A 20,741-nucleotide genomic window follows, 5' to 3' on the forward strand; every position below is an offset into this window, starting at 1 on the left:
GCTTCTCGAGTGGGCGGACCATAGCGGTGACAGCGACGCTCGGAGTCTCCCGACAAACTGTCAAAAAGCAGACAACAAAAGGTGAGTTGAGGAGAAATATTAGTGTTATGTTGTGTGTGCGTTACGTAGAGACGAGCATAGTTGTCAGTACGTGTAAAGTTTGTCGGTTCATAGCTTGGAGTCAACGTTGCAGTGGAAGGACGGTGATTTTGGATGAGTGATCTCAGCACGCATCATACACGGTGTGCTGGAGGTTAATGGTGCCTTCAGGTGCTCCTCGGAAACTCGTAGTTTCTGTATGCGCAGTTGGAATGTCCGCGCCCTTGCTGTGAATGAGTAGCCGCACACTGTAGTGTTTTCGTCTGCCCGCACGGTATGTCGACGCAAAGTCAACACTTTACATGCGTTACATAGTTGGCGTGTTCACTCAGCAGTGAATCGAGTAAATCCGAGGTTGAGGATCTCGTGTGTCAGCGACACTGCAAAGCAAGTTACGCAAGCAAGCTTGCTAGTGTCACTCTGCGGCCAGTGGATCATTCATTTGCACTGCGGGGAGTTTATAGGTGCACACTGCTTTTTAGCCACCACATGGCTACATGCTGTGTTTGCTAAAGCAAGTCTGAAGTGGTTATACATGCGTCCTGCAAAAATACCCAATGCCATGTGAAAGAGCCTCTCAATGACGGCCGCTGCCTGCTATTTAAACTACAAAAATACAAGTCAGGAAGCCTCTGTATAACAGGACTTCTATGATTTTGAGCCAGCTGTAAAAACACTTGTCAAAGATCCAATATTTGGCAAGAGCTCTGCTGCTATTTTTTTCCAAAATCACCAGTCAAAGATCCTCTATCTGACATGGGCACTTACTGTTAGATTGATCCACACTAAATAAACACAGATAAAATGCACTGCAAAGACACAAGTCAAAGATCCTCTATTTGGCATGAGCTCTGCTGCTATTTTTAAAAAAAACACCCGTCAAAGATCCTCTATCGGACAGGGGCACTTACTGTTAGACTGATGCACACTATATAAACACAGATAAAATGCACTGCAAAGACACAAGTAAAAGATCCTCTATATGATAGGACTTCTCTGCTGTTTTGGGGGATGTACTGCAAAAACTCAAGTCAAAGATCCTCTATTTGAAAAGGTTATTTGCTGTTTTTAACACCCTAGTGCAAAAAAAAACACAAGTCAAAGATCCTCTATATGTCAGCATCACATTTTTAAGGACCTATTTCAAAACAAAAATGTCAAAGATTCTCTATCTGAAAAAAGGAGCTCACTGTTGTTTTTAAAAACACACTGCAAGTCAGATATCATTAATGTGACAGAAGCGCTTTGCTGTTTTTAAGGATGTTTACAAAACAATAGTCAAAGATCCTCTATATGATAGGGGCTCGTTTTGAAAAACTTTTTTGCAAGTCAAAGATCCTCTACATGAAATCTGGTCCCTCTGCTGTTTTAATGACCTAACACAAAAACATGAGGGGCTAATTTCAAAGATTCTCTATATGACAGAAGCTTGTTATTAAGGACTTGTTGCAAAACAATAGTCAAAGATCCTCCAAATGGAAGGAGCGACCTGCTGTTTTGTTTTTTTTTGAAAGACTTACCACAAAAACAGGGCTGCACGGCGATCAAGTGGTTAGCGCACAGACCTCACAGCTAGGAAACCCGAGTTCAATTCCACCCTCGGCCATCTCTGTGTGGAGTTTGCATGTTCTCCCCGTGCATGCGTGGGTTTTCTCCGGGTACTCCGGTTTCCTCCCACATTCCAAAAACATGCTAGGTTAATTCATTTCATGAATGTGAGTGTGAATGGTTGTTTGTCTATATGTGCCCTGTGATTGGCTGGCCACCAGTCCAGGGTGTACCCCGTCTCTCGCCCAAGACAGCTGGGATAGGCTCCAGCACCACCCTTGTGAGGATAAGCGGTAGAAAATGAATGAATGAATGAACCACAAAAACGTGACTCAAAGATCCTCTATTAGACAGAGGCTACAAAAACAGAGAGTAGCTCATTTTTAAGGACCTATTGCAGAAAACAAGTCAAAGATTCTCTATACAGGGTTCACCAACCCATCGATCGCATGCCACTATTTGATCTTTGGGACTTTGCCAGTTGATCACAAGTATATTTGAAGAAAAAAAAGTATTGGCACGCTGCAATTTGACCACGCCTCTCCTGCAAGCTCCACCCAGGAGCTAAGTTCCCAAAACCCCACCAACCCAAAGAAGGCTGTAGATCTTGCGCAGGTCTACGATCAAGACCGGAAATCTTGGCCTCAAACCGGTTGGAGGAGAAGCTTGTTTTAATGTCCTACTGTAAAAATACTAGTCAAAGATATTCACAATGACAGGAGCTATCAGCTTTTTGAAGAACCCAGTGAAACACACTATCACTTCCTGAATATTCCAGTTGAGATTAGATGATTGATTTCATCTCAGAAGAAATTTGAAAGGATTTTCACACCCTCTTTTCCTTTTGAGATTATTCTCCAATCCTCCACTGTCAGATTACTGAGTGGGAAATCAGAAGTCACATGGTGACTTCATTGTGGACCTGATCCAATCACCATAACCTTGTGTTCTCATACGCCCCAAAATAACAGTTCAGGTCATACTAGGGATGGGCGATTAGTGAAAGATTATTTCTTACCAGTTGTATTCAAATATCATAAAAAAATAACCATAACATGCTAACCGACAAGTCACACATGACAGGAAGGAGGAAGTGGAGGTGTGTAGCATGCAGGTGGGTATGCATTGCAATTTTAACGCATGCATACACTCGTGTGCACAAACATACATTTCAGTTCCAAATGTAAAAATTTAATATTTGTAAACAAATTGCCATTTTGACATGAAACAATCTAATTTTTTATTGTTTATGTGGTATAGTTGTTTAGGTATCTCAGCTATCACAAAAGAAAAAAAAACATATATGTGTGTCAAAGTGAAGTTATGCTTAAAAAGTATCTTTTTACAAATAGCTTATTTTCTCCCTTTTTTTAGTTAGGAACGTATATTTCCCTGAAACTTACCTATGTTTTAAAGTTGATTACTAAAAAATGGAAAAATCTAATCTTTCTTTTGGTAGGTTCCATGTTTTTATAGCCATAGTACATATTATTCTTTGTGCCTTGAAAATCGGTCAAAATTGTCTAAAAAGTCCGGTACTGAAATGCCTGGGATTGAACGTTCATTCATTCCATCATTTTCTACTGCTTATCCTCACGAGGGTCGCAGGGGGTGCTGGAGCCTATCCCAGCTGTCTTCAGGCGAGAGGCGGGGTACACCCTGGACTGGTCGCCAGCCAATCACAGGGCACATATAGACAAACAACCATTCACACTCACATTCATACCTATGGACAATTTGGAGTCGCCAGTTAACCTAGCATGTTTTTGGAATGTGAGAGGAAACATGCAAACTCCACACAGAGATGGCGGAGGGTGGAATTGAACCCTGGTCTCCTAACTGTGAGGTCTGTGCGCTAACCACTCGACCGCCGTGTAGCCAGGATTGAACGTGTTAAAGATGGTGGTGTTGGTGCTGTTATTAGTTATTCTCATTATCTGGCAGACAAGGTGCATATGAGTTATATTAAGAAGCATTGTTACGTGTTTATGAGAGGGCGAATAGGTAGCCCCAAATGTATTCTGTGATGGCATAAATTTAATTGTGGTGGTATGGGAAACACTGTAATTTGAAACTTATTGACTTAGTATTTCCAGTCAGTGTATTGATTTTTAGATTGGATTACTGATGGGAGTATACTGGTTTTACATTAATTATTTATTCAAATAATGAAGTACTCCGGGATTTATGATCTAAGGTCGTCAATCCATGGCAGAGGTAATTTGTTTTTTTTATGCAGGTTTTATAAATATGGTGGCGGGTGTCACTTGTTCTTGTGATCATCCAATCAGAACTGAGTCGTTGACATAGTTTCTGTGTGTGTAGTGCCATAAGACTATGCCCTGTTTACTAGTTACGGATGTAATTATGACTGGAAAATTCCCATTGATATTTTGAGTATTCTTGATGTTACGAACCTATAACCTGGGTTTAACGTGAATAGGATGCCAACAATATTGTTATGTAAAGCATCAAAAGTTCAAAAATTACTTCAATAAATAAAAACCCATGAGCGACAGTATCAATTTCCCACTACTGTCCCAGTAAAATACACTCTTTCACTGGAAACGGCTTTTGGGTTTTACGGGCTTTATCTAAAAGGCAGTCTGAATCGCAGATGTATCTGTGTATGTCGCATTTTTGTGACCACTCCAGTGTGTGTGTGTGTGTGTGTGTGTGTGTTGTGGCTCGATGTTTGAACTCTGAGATTGCGTGACAAGCTCGGATTGAATGAATGAAATGATGGAGGGATAGATGGTGCAGAGGGGTGGGACGGTGCAGGGTGAACCGCTCGCTCCCTGTAATCCCCCGCTCACAACAGCAGCAGCTGGAACACAGTGTCAGCAACCAGGCTTTGCTGGGAATTACAGATGGATGAGGGGTCACTTGGCACTCAGGTGCACGGAGAGGTTGATGGAGGGACACTTTTAGACGGGAAAGGCCCATCCAGTATGTTTAACAGAGATAGCAAGTGAGCTCAGCAACATTGTACAGGATTTTCCCCATATAGTCATTTAGTTGTGGGGGCCCGCCACGATTAATTTTGGACTGCCACAGAAAAATGTGATATAACTTTTTTTTTTTTTTTTTTAAGATTTGCTCACCCTCACATCTGAATGGCTTGATGTTACAACTCCATCCATTCATCTTGCTGGTCACTATACAGTGAAGAAAATAAGTATTTGAACAACCTGCTATTTTGCTATTTCTCCCACTTAGAAATCATGGAGGGGTCTGAAATTTTCATCGTAGGTGCATGTCCACTGTGAGAGAGATAAACTAAAAAGAAAAATCCAGAAATCACAATGCATGATTTTTTAACAATTTATTTGTGTGATACAGCTGCTAATAAGTATTTGAACACCTGAGAAAATGAATGTTAATATTTGGTACAGTAGCCTTTGTTTGCTATTACAGAGGTCAAACGTTTCCTGTAGTTTTTCTTGGCCCACTCCTCCACACAGATCTTCTCTAGATCAGTCAGGTTTCTGGGCTGTCGCTGAGAAACACGGAGTTTGAGCTCCCTCCAAAGATTTTCGATTGGGTTCAGGTCTGGAGACTGGCTGGGCCATGCTAGAACCTTGATATGCTTCTTACGGAGCCACTCCTTGGTTTTCCTGGCTGTGTGCTTCGGGTCGTTGTCGTGTTGGAAGACCCAGCCACGACCCATCTTCAATGCTCTGACAGAGGGAAGGAGGTTGTTCCCCAAAATCTCACAATACACGGCCCCAGTCATCCTCTCTTTAATGCAGTGCACTCGTCCTGTCCCATGTGCAGAAAAACACCCCCAAAGCATGATGCTACCACCCCCATGCTTCACAGTAGGGATGGTGTTCTTCGGATTGTACTCTTCATTCTTCTTCCTCCAAACACGCTTATTGGAATTATGACCAAAAAGTTCTATTTTGGTCTCATCTGACCATAAAACTTTCTCCCATGACTCCTCTGTATCATCCAAATGGTCATATGCAAACTTAAGACGGGCCTTGACATGTGCTGGTTTAAGCAGGGGAACCTTTCGTGCCATGCATGATTTCACATCATGACGTCTTAGTGTATTACCTACAGTAACCTTGGAAACGGTGGTCCCAGCTCTTTTCAGGTCATTGACCAAGTCCTGTCGTGTAGTTCTGGGCTGATTCCTCACCTTTCTTAGAATCATTGAGACCCCACGAGGTGATATCTTGCATGGGGCTCCACTCCGATTGAGATTGACCGTCATGTTTAGCTTCTTCCATTTTCTAATGATAGCTCCAACAGTGGACCTTTTTTCACCAAGCTGCTTGGTAATTGCTCCGTAGCCCTTTCCAGCCTTGTGGAGGTGTACAATTTTGTCTCTGGTGTCTTTGGACAGCTCTTTGGTCTTCGCCATGTTACAAGTTAAAGTCTTACTGATTGTATGGGGTGGACAGGTGTCTTTATGCAGCTAACGACCTCAAACAGGTGCATCTGATTCAGGATGATACATGGAGTGCAGGTGGACTTCTAATGGGCAGACTAACAGGTCTTTCAGGGTCAGAATTCTAGATGATACACAGGTGTTCAAATACTTATTTGCAGCTGTATCACACAAATAAATTGTTAAAAAATCATGCATTGTGATTTCTGGATTTTTCTTTTTAGTTTATCTCTCTCACAGTGGACATGCACCTACGATGAAAATTTCAGACCCCTCCATGATTTCTAAGTGGGAGAAATAGCAAAATAGCAGGGTGTTCAAATACTTATTTTCTTCACTGTATGTGTGTTTTATATAGCTTATAGCTTATTCAATAAATAAACAGCACTGAATGTCTACGCTCAGTTTCTGATTGGCTAAGACAGTATTTAGAGCTTAAAACCAGAGAGCTGTGTGTGGATGTAATGCTGTCTCTGACCACCAGAGGAGAGATGGAGCAGCCCGGAGCCCAGAGGGAGGCTGATGTCATTGCAGCACCCCAATGAATGTGTTGCTTAAACACGATACATGATGCAAAAACTTTGATGTTATACTTGTATTGGTACATTTATGTATTTCTCAAGTATACAGTACATTTTGAGTGTTAAGTTGCTGTATGATGATTTTAGTGGCATTTGTAAGATGACACAGTGCTTGCAGTTCTGAAGTAAACAGCTCCGGGATATTTAACTAGCTCTGCATGTGATTACTACCGGTTTGTTTTGGAGTGAATGTGACCTCTGTGGGTTTGTGCTGCGATGCATTCCACCGCGATGTGTAAAGCCTGGCTCTGCAACAATAGGACATAGTTCCCAAACAGATACTGTGTGTAAATTTGTGTATGTGTGTCAGCGTGCGCGTTGAGCTAAAACCATTGTAGGGCATACAGAGAATTCATTCATTACTCTGTCCCCTTTTTTTTTTAAATGGGGAGGGAGGAGATAATCAGGGGGATGCGGAGGGGAACGGCATGGCGGCGGGAGTTGACAACTCAAGCTGTCAGTGTGGGCTCGCATGTGGAATCTAATGGAATAGAATGTGTCAAGTTAGAGTGATATAAATTGGTCTTGGAATTTGGGGAATTCACGTTATGAAGCAATTTGCATCCATCCGATGTGGAACATTAATAAGCCAATCTAGGGCTGCACACATGCAAAACTGTAATTTTGATTACAATCATATGCAATCCCATTTCTAAATGGTGCAGTCCTATTGGCAGATCCCAACTTGTTTAATGTCGCACTAGATGGGTGGACAGTCCTTCCAGAAACCCAATTATTCATGTATAAGCAATTCAAAAGTCACTTTTTATTATATGGGATTTAAGTTTGTGTGTTTATGTATTTTTTACACATTTTTTTATTGATTTTTTTTGCATGTTTTATAGGAAACCTCTCTAGATAGATGGACTTTGCATTATTCAACTGCATAATATGGCACACAATTCATTATGGATGTCTACTATATAGTACACATAATGCTGAAGAGCCATGTTGTTGAATTATGTATATTCCGCTTGGCACATAGTTTTTATGTTATATTTTAATGATAAAACTCAATGCAGGACAAGGAGAGAAGATGGGGGGGGGGGGGAGTGCACTGGACACTCAACATTAAACTCCACTATTCATTCTTGCTGAGCTTTAAAATGGATATTTTGTTATTTTGATATTTTGTAATTATTAATGCCATTTATGACCTGATATGTTTTATTGTTGGGGGGTTTTCGGCACATTTGATAAATATAATTTAACAAGAAAACTAAAAAAAAAAGAGTTTTAAATGGGAAAAACGTTGTAAATTTAAATAAATAATAGCAGTAAAAATAAGGCAATTTTAACAGTATAAAGTTGAAATAGTAAATATAACAAATACACTATTTCATAAGAAACAAACAAAATGAAGTTAATTATTTTCGGAAAATTGGGTTGTGAAAAAAAATGTAATCTTATGGGAATAAATTGAAAATATTACAAGAAGAGAATTCACAACAAGAAAATATTAATATTTTTGGGATAAAAAAAACAAAGTTAAAATATTAAGGCTTGTTTCGAAGCTTGTTTAAGTAGCATAAATTTGAAGCATTAAAGAATACATATGTAACTTTTTCAAGCTGTGATATTATGAGACACAAACTAAACTAAATGAAAGAAAATGTTTCAATTTTATGGGAATGTTGTATAAAATATTACGAAAATTAAGTCAAAATATTACGAGAATAAAAACGTATTCTAATGAGAAAAAAAACACATTTCAGGAGAATGAACCTGTGATATTATGAGGGAAAAATGCTAGATTTTATTCAAATAACGTTAAAATATTAAGACGAAAAACTGTATTCTAACTAGAAAAAAGGACACAATTTTATAAGTGAGGTTGGGGGGAAAGTAGTAATATATGGGAATAAAGTCAAAATATTATGGGATTAAGTCATAATAATACAAGAAGAAAATTAACAAGCAGAAAGTTGAAATATGTGGAAAATGTAAACAGCAAAAAACCCAAGTATATGTACTACTCTTAATTCCTATATACTGTTATACTTATTACAGGATGCATGTTGCATAAATATGACATCTTATATGTAAATGCTCTCTTCCATGTGAAATGGTTTGTGCAACCATGTACTGCAGTCACACATTGAGATAATAGGAGTACATGCAATTGAAGCATAATTTATTGCCTTTGGATCTACAAGGAAATAATGATAGCAAGGTGCAAATTAAAGCATATAATAATAAGGTTGCTAATATTGTTGTCGTTCAATCTGCAAGGCCTTTGCCATCTCAGTGTAACAGAACCCACTGAAGTAATACACGTTTGGCTGTCACCCACACCCAAATCATTATATTTAGAGAAGCCACTGTGTGACTTTTTAGTGAACCTTGTGTGTCGTTATCCCTAAGAGCTTTATTCATTAATTTTGGATTATGTGCTTTTCAAAAGCTTGAACATCACACACTTCATCCAGTGTTACGTAACAAGCTTCCAAAGGTACGTATGTGTGTGTCCTCGCTTCTCTGACCCCCCCTAATGCAGTATGAAAACATAATCAGTGGAGCAGATGGTAAATCTTAGATCCACAAATAGTTATTTTGTATTATTTTACAGTAACCCTGCATGATGTGCTTTGTGTAATGCCATGCACATAAGCTGCTTTGGAATAACTGAGGGTAAACAAGAATGCAGTCTCATCTTTTGGAAAGAATGGACCAATATGCTGTATGACATCATTTCATTACATTCTTACTGATCTTACTGACAGGCTTAAAAACGGTTAAAAGATTTAGGTGCCTCAACCAGAGTCTTCGCCCCGACAGCCAACGCTTACTGGTCGGAAACGTAAATATACACAAAACAGCGCAAACTGTTGTGCGCTGACAGACGGTGTCCCTCGCTACATTGCAAAAGAAATGCAACCATTCAGTATGTTTAGATGGCATCAATTGTAAACAACATACCTCACACACACAGACAACTTCTGTGTCGAGCTAATGTGGCTCACACGGGTACACAATACTCGAGTACCACATTGTGGTTCAAATGGGAATTACACCTCTCATGACAATAATTTATTATGACGGAAAATGTTCGACTAGCAAAATAGATTATGTTATTATGTTATGTTATAAATGAAGATGCATTCAAAGACGTGATGCTCTGTAGTATTTGACTCTGGTCACTACGTGTCAGTAACACGGCAAGCTAAAACTCAACTCTGAACCTCCGGGCGTCACTTCCTGTCCTTTCTCCAGAACACTGTACTATGACTTTTATTAATGTCTGAAATGACTTATTTTCTGTTGTTATTGAGTAATACAAGTGTAAAGGTGACTATAGGGGTGTTATTACACGTGTAGAGGGCTCTAATAATGTTAAACTGTGTTTAGAAGGTCTTAAACAGGTCGTGAAGTTTTACCTAGCGGAATTTCACTTATAACGGTTAACCGTGATAAACGAGGCATTACTGTGCACTTAATCAAAAAGACCAGTTTTGAAATATGATGCATTGGGAACCCTTGCAAATTGACCCCTTTATTGTCCCAAATGTGCAAGCAGTGGCTATTTTTGGTAATGTCAACAACCGCTTATGTCCATTTAAATGGTTTTTGAACAGTGAAATCAGAGATAGTCCGCCTTCCCGAGAATGGATTGTGTTCAACATTTAAGCTTGACTCACCTTGAAGAAATCAAAAGTGAAAGTGAATCTTAACATCTCCAGTGCTGATGCTGACGACAGCAGAAAACATTCTGAAAGTTGGACCCTGGAAGTCTTTACTTCCACATTTGGGAGTGAAACTAAGGAGCCTAATAAATAAAATGGCAACCCGAATGTAATAAAGCAGAGATGACAGTGGCAATAAAGTAAGGAGTTACTTTGCAGAAACGATGCCTGAACAAGGACAGTGATGTGGGATCGCTGATAATAAATAGAAATACTTAAAATAATACAAAAGTCACTCAATAGCAGCTTAATTTATGTGCTTAATAAACGTTCCATTTAAATAAAGCGAGTTTCCTTTATAAATCAAATGTTGTTTGGATCAGCAATTTCAGTTAAATATATCATACAGCAGACAAACACAGTGATGGATGAGAAGTGAAATGAAGTTTATAGGATTTACAGAAAGTGTGCAATAATTATTAATTATAATAATTATCTAATGACAATAATTGATTATCATAATAAAAATTTTAATATTGATTATCGACGATAATTTGTAGCAAAATTATCAACTAGTAAAATAGATTATCATGACAGGCCTACTGAAAAGCATAACAAATACAAACTAAGTATAGTGATAAGTTAGTATCACTATACATAACACTTGTACTTATCATTAAGTATAGTGATTAAGTAATTTCATGTCACCAGAAAATACCAGTGAAGTCGCCAGATCTGTCGTTATGGTTTTTTTTTTAGTTTGGAAAGAGTATCTTCAAGGATTTCAATAATCGCTGTTGTAGCAAGAGTGATGTCTCTTGCTACATCTTCTTATTCACGCTTCACTGGAGTTAATGGTTAAAATGCTAAAATACATTTTTGGCAGGATTCACCACCATTGTTAAATACGTTACATATTGTTTGTTATATTATGTTATTTTATTATACTTTTTGAAAACAAATTGTAAATTTGCAAAGATGATTCTCACTGTTCAGTCTCATTTCGGAGTACTATCATTATAGTGGACATAGCGGTGCACAGGACAGAGAATGTTTACCGTGATTATAGCAAAGATGTGAGCGATGTGTCAATAGATTTTGAGGAGAAAAGAAGGGAGAAACATTGTTAGAAATAGAGAACTTGCAGTACTCGGGTATTGTGAACATCCAGCAGCAACACAACATTTTTGGCATGATTGCTATTTTGAGTATCCAGGCTGGATACTCCAACAAGACAATGACCCTAAACACTGCACAAATTTTACTAAGGCATTCATGCAGAGGAACGAATACCGTTCTGGATTGGCCTTAGTGTGCGTACGCCCTTGCTGTGTGTGTCTTACGAGGCTAATTACAACACAAGTCTGTCTTTCTCGCGCATTCACCGCCCTCCCTGGGGCGCCGTGCCACTCCCAGACTTGGATAACAAGCCAGAGGCTTTTGGGCGCTGTCTTTTTTTTTTCTGCTTCTTTTGACCCTTTATCTCCGTCTCTGTCGTACGTTTCATCACTTGTTGCAGCCCGAGTACTCGCAGAACCAGATGGCTGTCTTGCAACCCGCTCTCATTGAAACTTCTATCCATTTTTTTTTTTTTTCAAGTGAGGCCACCTTCCATTGTAATTTTTTGGGTTTGTAATTATAATCGACAGCTCGCTTGTGCATGTGAAATGAGAGAAGTGTGTGTTGTTAAAGAGAATGCCTTCCTTTTGTGTTTGGGTGTGTCACATTTCTGCACACTATGTGCTGGATTCGACATGTTTTCAGGATATTCAGAATCAGTTCGGTTATTCAAACCAGTGTTTGGTATTACTGGAGACACATTCTGATCTTATAATCCCACCAAAATTTGAATATGAATGAACATGCATAACGTCAGGTAATTTTCCTTATCAAGCCTGGAAGTGTCAAAGCCTACACCGTTTTTTTTCTCGCACTGCTTGACTTTATGGAGGCTAATTTTGAAACTACCTTCAAAATTATGCTTTAAAAACAAATTAACATGCAAACTACTGATAGTAGCCGGTAGACAAGAGAGGGTGAAAATGGAGTGCAAGTAATGAAGTGGAATTGGATACTTCCTACACTTAAGCCTTGGCTTTCATACGCTCCATTTTTTTGTATGTTTTGGTTTTCATCAAATTTTATGTCTCAGTTTTCAAACGCTGTCTTGGTTTACATACAATATTGCACTTAAACTAGTCATTTTTTTTCATATCTTGTGGGTATTCGATCTCTGTCAAATTATTTAAGTAAGCTTTAGCTGTGGTTGGTCTTAGATGAAGGAGAATGAGTTGTTTTGGTTTTCATCAAATTTTATGTCTCAGTTTTCAAACACTGTCTTGGTTTACATGTGATATTGCACTTAAACTAGTCAAATTGCCCTGTACCGTATTGTTCCAGAGAAAACACCCTGTCAGTGCTTTTTTTATTGAGTGTGACTGCTAAATAACCACCATGGGGCCAAAGAATATTGCAAGTGCTGATGGCAAATAGCTGATTTGATCAAGAAGATTTGAGAAACATGATTGAACTTCCATGTTTTCTGCATGTAAAACTATAATTACCCCCTCTGAAGTTCATTTGTTGTTCATATTGTTGGGTTTCCCAACCTGTGTTGACCTTTTGGAAGGAATTAAGAAACAAAACAATTTCAAATATAAATGACACTACCTTCAAAAGTATGCTTTAAAAACATATTAACATGCAAACTACTGATAGTAGCCGGGACAAGAGAGGGTGAAAATGGAGTGCAAGTAGAATGAAGTGGAATTGGATGCTTCCTACACTTAAGCCTTGGTTTTCATACCCTCCATTTTTTTGTATGTTTTGGTTTTCATCAAATTTTATGCCTCAGTTTTCAAACACTGTCTTGGTTTACATATGATTTTGCACTTAAACTCGTCAAATTGCCGAATTGCTGATTTGATCAAGAAGATGAGAAACATGATTGAACGTCCATGTTGAACTTTCATGCGTTTACTTGTTGTGGATCTGATGTGTTGTTATTTTGTTGCACCGTGAGAAGGCATGTCGTTCTGTTTGATGACCGCTCATATATCTGGTCAAAATGTTTAAACCAATGTGGCATGTGATTCAAAACGTTCGCCCACCTTGTCATTTGTTCACTTGCTGTGGATCTTTGTTATTTTGTTGCACCGTGAGAAGGCATGTCGTTCTGTTTGATGACCGCTCATATATCTGGTCAAAATGTTTAAACCAATGTGGCCTATGATTCAAAACGTTCACACACCTCGTCATTTGTTCACTTGCTGTGGATCTGATGTGTTGTTATTTTGTTGCACCGTGAGAAAGCATGTTGTTCTGTTTGACAACCGCCCATATATTTGGTCAAAATGTTTAAACCAATGTGGCCTGTTATTCAAAACGTTCGCCCACCTTGTCATTTGTTCACTTGCTGTGGATCTTTGTTATTTTGTTGCACCGTGAGAAAGCATGTTGTTCTGTTTGATGACCGCTCATATATTTGGTCAAAATGTTTAAACCAATGTGGCCTGTGATTAAAAAATTCTGCCCACCTCGTCCTAGATGGATCCAAAATATAAAAATATGAGTGGAAGTGGCCAAAATGTTGATCACTCTTTTCCACAGTGGGAGCTGATGCGTTTGATTATCTTTATATCTTTATATCTTTATATCTTTGCTTTCATGGATAACCAAGGAAATGAAAAAATATTCACATTTGAGAGGCTGAAGTCAGAGTTTGTGTACATTTTTGAATACAAAAATGATTAATCGAATACCAAAATAGTTTGCTGTATCGATTAATTGTTGCAGCATAACCGCTTATGTCGACATGAGTGACACAAACTGAGGTATGACGATTTAAGCAGGTTTTGTTGTAGTCTGGTCATTAAAATATTTTGTTAAATTCCTACCATACATTGTCTTTGTGTGTGTGTGATAAAGCTGTGATTGTGAGCCACAGTGACGAGCCTCCGTGGAATGTTAGCAATCTTCCCAAGATGAATGTGATAGCAGCTGGACATTGGAGAACCTCAGACCTGAGTGTTTATTCATTCATGTTTACTATTATTGTCACCTTTTGACAGCTCGGAGGATTTGTCTTGAATAGGTCTTAATGATAGGGCAGTTGTCCTTCTTAGAGTTGTGATTTACAGGGTGTGAACAGGTATCACATGACATGTCTCCTTCTCCCCTGCCCCCCATCTGCTTTCATGAGCTGCCTGAACAAGGTCCATGGTGCATGTGCAATTGACTTTTTTTTTTGTTTGTTTTGTACCCTACTGAGGATTTACATCTGTTTATTACACCCGGTTAATCAAAACATAAGGGACTGGCCTTCTTAACACCAGGGAATCATTTGCAGAAAGTCTGGCGGCCATTTGCAACCACTCAGAGCTCAGAACACAGGAGTTGTCTTGTCAGGTAAAATGTAACAACACATGTGGAGCAATGATATGAGAATTGTGTATGTGTGCTACAGTGCACAGTACTGTCCCTGTCGGGACACTTTAATGTGTGTGTGTGTTCAGTGTGTGTGTGTGTGTGTGTGTGTGTGTGATGAGAGACAGAAACTAAAAGCCCCTTGTCAGCTGTCTGTGTCTATTAGCTGGAACACAAAAACAGACGCGTGGCTACAGAAAAAGGGGAACTCACCCACACAATAAAATGGTAATGGTAATGGTTTCATTTCATTTGAACAGGCATCAGATTACAATTGAATGCATCACATAATCAGTTCACAGTTCCACATGTCCAAAAGGAGTAGGAAGAAGCAAAGCTTATTAAATCCTACCCCTCCATCTGGTACTTTTATAATAAGTAACTGTTACATTTGTTCACTTCCTGCTTTCCTAATATAGTTTAAGGTTTTTTTTATCACGTACCAAAGTACGAGGTGATATGACCATCCAATGACATAATGGGTACCATAGTAACTGTCAATATCGTGATATATATATAGCACATCATGACTGATCAATAATCAAAATCCTACCCCTCCATCTGGTACTTTTACAATCAGTAACTGTTACATTTGTTCACTTCCTGCTTTCCTAATATAATTGAAGTTATTTATCTGTATTTATTTGTTTATTTTTATGACATTTTTCATTTTTTTATGTATTTATTTTTTATATATTTTATTTTATTTTCATTTTTTAATATATTTTATTTATTTTTATATACCATACAATGACATAATGGGTACCATAGTAACTGTCAATATAGTGATAATATATATATATCTATATATCTATATATATATATATATCACATCATGACTGGTTGAAGACTCTTCATCCTTGTATTTAGCAAACATCAACTGCTTGTATTGTTTCTTGAATTGGCTCATCGTTGTGCATTGTTTGAGTTCCTTACTCAATCCATTCCATAGTTTGATTCCACATACTGAAATGCTATGGCTTTTTAACGTAGTCCTAGCATATAAGTGTTTCAAATGTACTTCTTCCCTGAGATCATATTTCTCCTCTCTTGTAGAGAGGTATTGGATGATTTTTAGGGAATTGGTTATTTTTAACCTTATGCATTATTTTAGCTGTTTGAAGATGAACTATATCAGCAAGTTGAAGTATTTGTGATTTTAGAAATAAGGAGTTAGTATGTTCTCTGTAGGCGGCATTATGAATTATCCTTACTGACCTTTTTTGCAGTACATTTAGCGAGTCTTATAAAAGAATGCTTTTATAGCTAGGGACACAAGTGCATTTAACAGATTGGCATAGGTCACCACATGTGCGCCAGCACACATTTGTAAATAAATTATTTTGATGTTAAAAGTACTTTCTTTGTATTGTTAGTGTTGCAGTATGATTGTTTCGATATTTGAGGTGTCACAAAACCCCCAAATTATGTCAAAGTAAAAGTACTTTCTTTGTTTGTTAGTGTTGCAGTATGATTTTCACAAAACCCCCAAAATTATGACAAAATAAATGTTATGCTTGTAATGTATCTTTTCACAAAAGGCTGTTTTTCTCTTGTTTCTTGTTAGGAATTGATATTTAATTGAAACTTACCTATGTTCTACTGATTGCTAAAGAACGGAAAAAGTAGAAAACGAACGTAGAGTTGCAAAGCCATCTTTTGTACAGATTTGTAACAATAAGCTACACTGACAGACAGTCCCTTTTGTAATAAATATTTTGGAAACACTAATTTCTGTCAAAAAGAAGTTCCCGAATATCAATTCCAAGCAAGAAAATGCAACAGATTTCTTAGCAAAACCAAAATAAAATCACATTGTGGTATTCGTCCTGTGATCGACTGGTAATCAGTCCAATGTACATCCTGCCAAGATATCTGGGATAGTCTCCATCTTCCCATTTGGATGCTGGATGAGTTTAGGATTCATGCAGCATTCCTCATTCCTAGATTTCTGCTCCTATTTAGCTGAGGAATCCTCTTTCATGTTTAAAGTTAGATTCTTTGCTGCCAGTGGGTCCCACCCATTCACCGAGCGTCAGTGACATCATAAACCACGCACGAGTGACGTCGCTATTTTGCTCCAGTGCTCCGACCATGCTGGAGCTCATAATTATAGGTTCACACCGCAGTAATGTAGGGATATTAAAAAACAGGCTTCTGAATATTTACTCTGCAGACGAACTGTAAACGGTGCACTGCCATTACTCTTAAATGAATAGTTGTTGTAGTTGAAGGTTTGACTGTGGAATTGAATACTTTCAGCTTGAATTTCTTTTTGTATGAAAGCATCACAATGGTTGGATTTGTATCAGTAGCCAAGAGGCTGGGCTGCACTGTATTTGCTTACCGAATAGCTACGTAACGTAAGGCACATATTCTCTACCTCACTTAATGGGTAGGAAAGTTTGGTACCAGAAATCTGATGTGGGAAAAAATGTACCCTTACAATCTATAATATAATATTACAGAAAAACTATGTTTGTCTGTAGTTTGTATTACAAACAATGCATGCCAGCTAGAATATATTGTTGGAATACAATTTATTCACTCACTCCAATATGTCTGTTACCCTTTTTTTTTTGCGCGAGAGGCAGAAAGTCATACGTGAAATAAACAACCACAAGGTGGCAGAAAACAACCATTTTTTGTGTTGTTTATGTTGTGGCATTCATTCATTCATTTTCTACCGCTTATCCTCACGAGGGTTGCGGGGTATGCTGAGCCTATCCCAGCTGTCTTCGGGCTAGAGGCGGGGTACACCCTGGACTGGTCGCCAGCCAATCACAGGGCACATATAGACAAACAACCATTCACACTCACATTCATACCTATGGACAATTTGGAGTCGCTAATTAACCTAGCATGTTTTTGGAATGTGGGAGGAAACCGGAGTACCCGGAGAAAACCCATGCATGCACGGGGAGAACATGCAAACTCCACACAGAGATGGCCGAGGGTGGGATTGAACTCGGGTCTCCTCGCTGTGAGGTCTGCACGGTAACCACTCGACCACTATGCAGCCTTGTTTAGACATTTTGGCCAAATATATATTGCTAAAATTGTCTGGGTTTTTTTTTCAAATGGTTGGGCGCATTGATCCATCAATCTTCTGGTCACGGGGGTATGCTGGAACCTATCCCAGCTGTCTTCGGGTGAGGGGGCGGGGTACACCCTGGACTGGTGGCCAGCCAATCACAAGGCACATATAGACAAACCACCATTCACACTCACATTCATACCTATGGACAATTTGGAGTCGCTAATTAACCTAGCATGCACGGGGAAAACATACAAACTACATACAGAGAATCGAACACCCAGGGGATTGAAGTTCTAGCTAATCTGTAATCTAAAAATAATCACACACCATGTATTTTTGGGTGATGCTACATGCTAATAAAAGTATTTACAAGCACAATAGAGACGTATCCCAATTAGTGGGACTATCATTATCTTTGTATTAATGTGTACTTGTTTGGGTGTATTTCTGTTTACATACAATAGCGCTGTGTGGAAGCAGATTAAAAAGCGGCTTAACCTTCACCTCTGCTTTTTTGGCAGCCGGAGGACACACCCTCACTTTGCCATGAGCTCAAACGAGCCCAACGGCACACACAACTGCACTCTAATCCACACTCGCATATATTCACACACACACATTTGTGAAGCAGACAACACAATGGAAACTGCCTTCCTTGTGGATTTCCTTCCTATGCGGAATCCAGATTGTTTCCGAGTGGCCACACCAAAGCTGTGAGCAGGATGTGGCAACCAGAAGCGGTATTTTTAAAACATTATTAACTTGTATTAAACATACAGACAGTAGTTGTTTTTTGCATTACTGTACAGCATGGTACAGTAATTGTAGTATTTTGTACCGTAAACAAACAAAAGTACTGGGATAAAGACTGAATGCTTACTGGGACAGTTTCTGGCCAGAACGGGTTTGTGGTGGAGGCAGCATGCAGCAGACTTCCTGTGACACACCCTGGCTCAGGGGGGCTAGCGCTGGCGTTCAAGCATGTAATGAGTTGTTTAGACCAGTTTCCCAACCTTCACTGAAGCAAGTCACATATTTTATACATAATGTTTTGCATAAAATTATTTAATTTGCATTATTGGCCATTCCTCAAATCTCGGTGTTCGTTTGTGTCATCAGAAAAGTGAGATTTTGTTGTATGCACTGTCCTTTGCTGTTGTGTGTTAAATGTGTGTTGATGACCATCTGTCCGTTTACATCGTATTGTTAAGCTAGTTGGCTATTGCTTGCAAATCGAAGTACTTAACCCTTTACTCATTCGATACCAAATTTGTAGTTATATGGTTTCATAAACCCGGACGCTCAATTCCAACAATGTACTGTATTTTCTGGACTATAAGTCGATCTGGAGTATAAGTCACACAAGGCCAAAAATGCATAATTAGGTAGAAAGAAAACATACATAAGTCGCACTGGAGTATAAGTCGCATTTTTTGCGGGTAATTTATTTTACAAACTACTTGACCAAAACAGACATTACATCACCTTGGAAGGCAAGTTCTAATATTAATAAAAGAATAGAGAACAGGCTGAATAGATGTAAGATATGCTAACACAATGCTTATTCAGCTACACAAAAAATAAACATGAACAGAAAAGGTGTCCAGTGTTTATGTAACATAAACAGTTTTTTTCATTTATAAGTCGCTCTGGAGTATAAGTCACAGGAACAGCCAACCTATGAAAAAAAGTGTGACTTATAGTCCGGAAAATGTGGTATTTATACATTGGTTTTTTGTGTGTGTGTGTGAGCGGCAAAAAGAGGTGACTCCCCACTAATGCATTTCACGTCAGAGTAATTTTTGAAATATGATCTCAGCGAAGAACTAAATTTGAAACTTATATGCTAGGACTATGTTAAAAAGCCATAGCATTTCAGTATGTGGAATCAAACTATGGAATGGATTGAGTAAGGAACTCAAACAATGCACAACGATGAGACAATTCAAGAAACAATACAAGCAGTTGATGTTTGCTAAATACAAGGATGAAGAGTCTTCAACCAGTCATGATGTGCTATATATATCACTATATTGACACTTACTATGGTACCCATTATGGCATTGTATGGTCATATCACCACATACTTTGGTATGTGACAAAAATAAATAATTAAATTAAAATATATTAAAAAATAAACATTAATTAAAAAAAAGTAGAAAAAATAAAATAAAAAAATTATATGATGAAAGCAGGAGGTGAACAAATATATAACACCATGAACCATTTACAATTTTCCACATGATCTCTGTCGTTATTCCACCTTGTGGCCATTTTTATGGCTTGGTAATGGTTTAATTTCATTTGAACATGCATCAGATTACAATTGAATGCATCACATAATCAGTTCACAGTTCCACATGTCCAAAAGGAGTAGGAAGAAGCAAAGCTTATTAAATCCTACCCCTCCATCTGGTACTTTTATAATAAGTAACTGTTACATTTGTTCACTTCCTGCTTTCCTAATATAGTTTAAGGTTTTTTTTATCACGTACCAAAGTACGAGGTGATATGACCATCCAATGACATAATGGGTACCATAGTAACTGTCAATATCGTGATATATATATAGCACATCATGACTGATCAATAAAATATATAACTGCATTACAAAAGCAAAGCCTTGCTTTCTTGTGTTGCCATTTTTTTCTACATATTTTCTCAATAAGTCATGGTTATGCCACATATTTGTGTGTTTGGCTCAGGCCTGCAATACAGAAAAGAAATATAAGACACTTTATGTTGTTAAAATAAACATGTAGTCAGTGAAAAATCCAGCAGAGGGGGCTGGAGAATTATATTTTAAAATCCAGAAATCACAATGCATGATTTTTTAACAATTTATTTGTGTGATACAGCTGCTAATAAGTATTTGAACACCTGTGTATCATCTAGAATTCTGACCCTGAAAGACCTGTTAGTCTGCCCATTAGAAGTCCACCTGCACTCCATGTATCATCCTGAATCAGATGCACCTGTTTGAGGTCGTTAGCTGCATAAAGACACCTGTCCACCCCATACAATCA

At 38.3% G+C, this 20,741-nt stretch overlaps 1 protein-coding gene across 12 annotated transcripts in view; it reads left to right on the forward strand.

Annotated features, from left to right (window-relative positions):
• The window catches only part of LOC131109179 (uncharacterized), a 95,217-nt gene continuing 74,476 nt past the window's right edge, over positions 1-20,741 (forward strand). For all 12 annotated transcript variants that reach the window (XM_058060870.2, XM_058060872.2, XM_058060876.2 and 9 more), the window contains exon 1: positions 1-81. The gene's annotated coding sequence lies outside the window, so the exon portion shown is untranslated. The remainder of the gene's footprint in view (positions 82-20,741) is intronic.

The sequence above is a fragment of the Doryrhamphus excisus genome, linkage group LG5 (genome assembly GCF_037039965.1).
Source record: "Doryrhamphus excisus strain RoL-2023G ecotype Guam linkage group LG5, RoL_Dexc_Guam_v1.1, whole genome shotgun sequence".
Taxonomy (NCBI): domain Eukaryota; kingdom Metazoa; phylum Chordata; class Actinopteri; order Syngnathiformes; family Syngnathidae; genus Doryrhamphus; species Doryrhamphus excisus.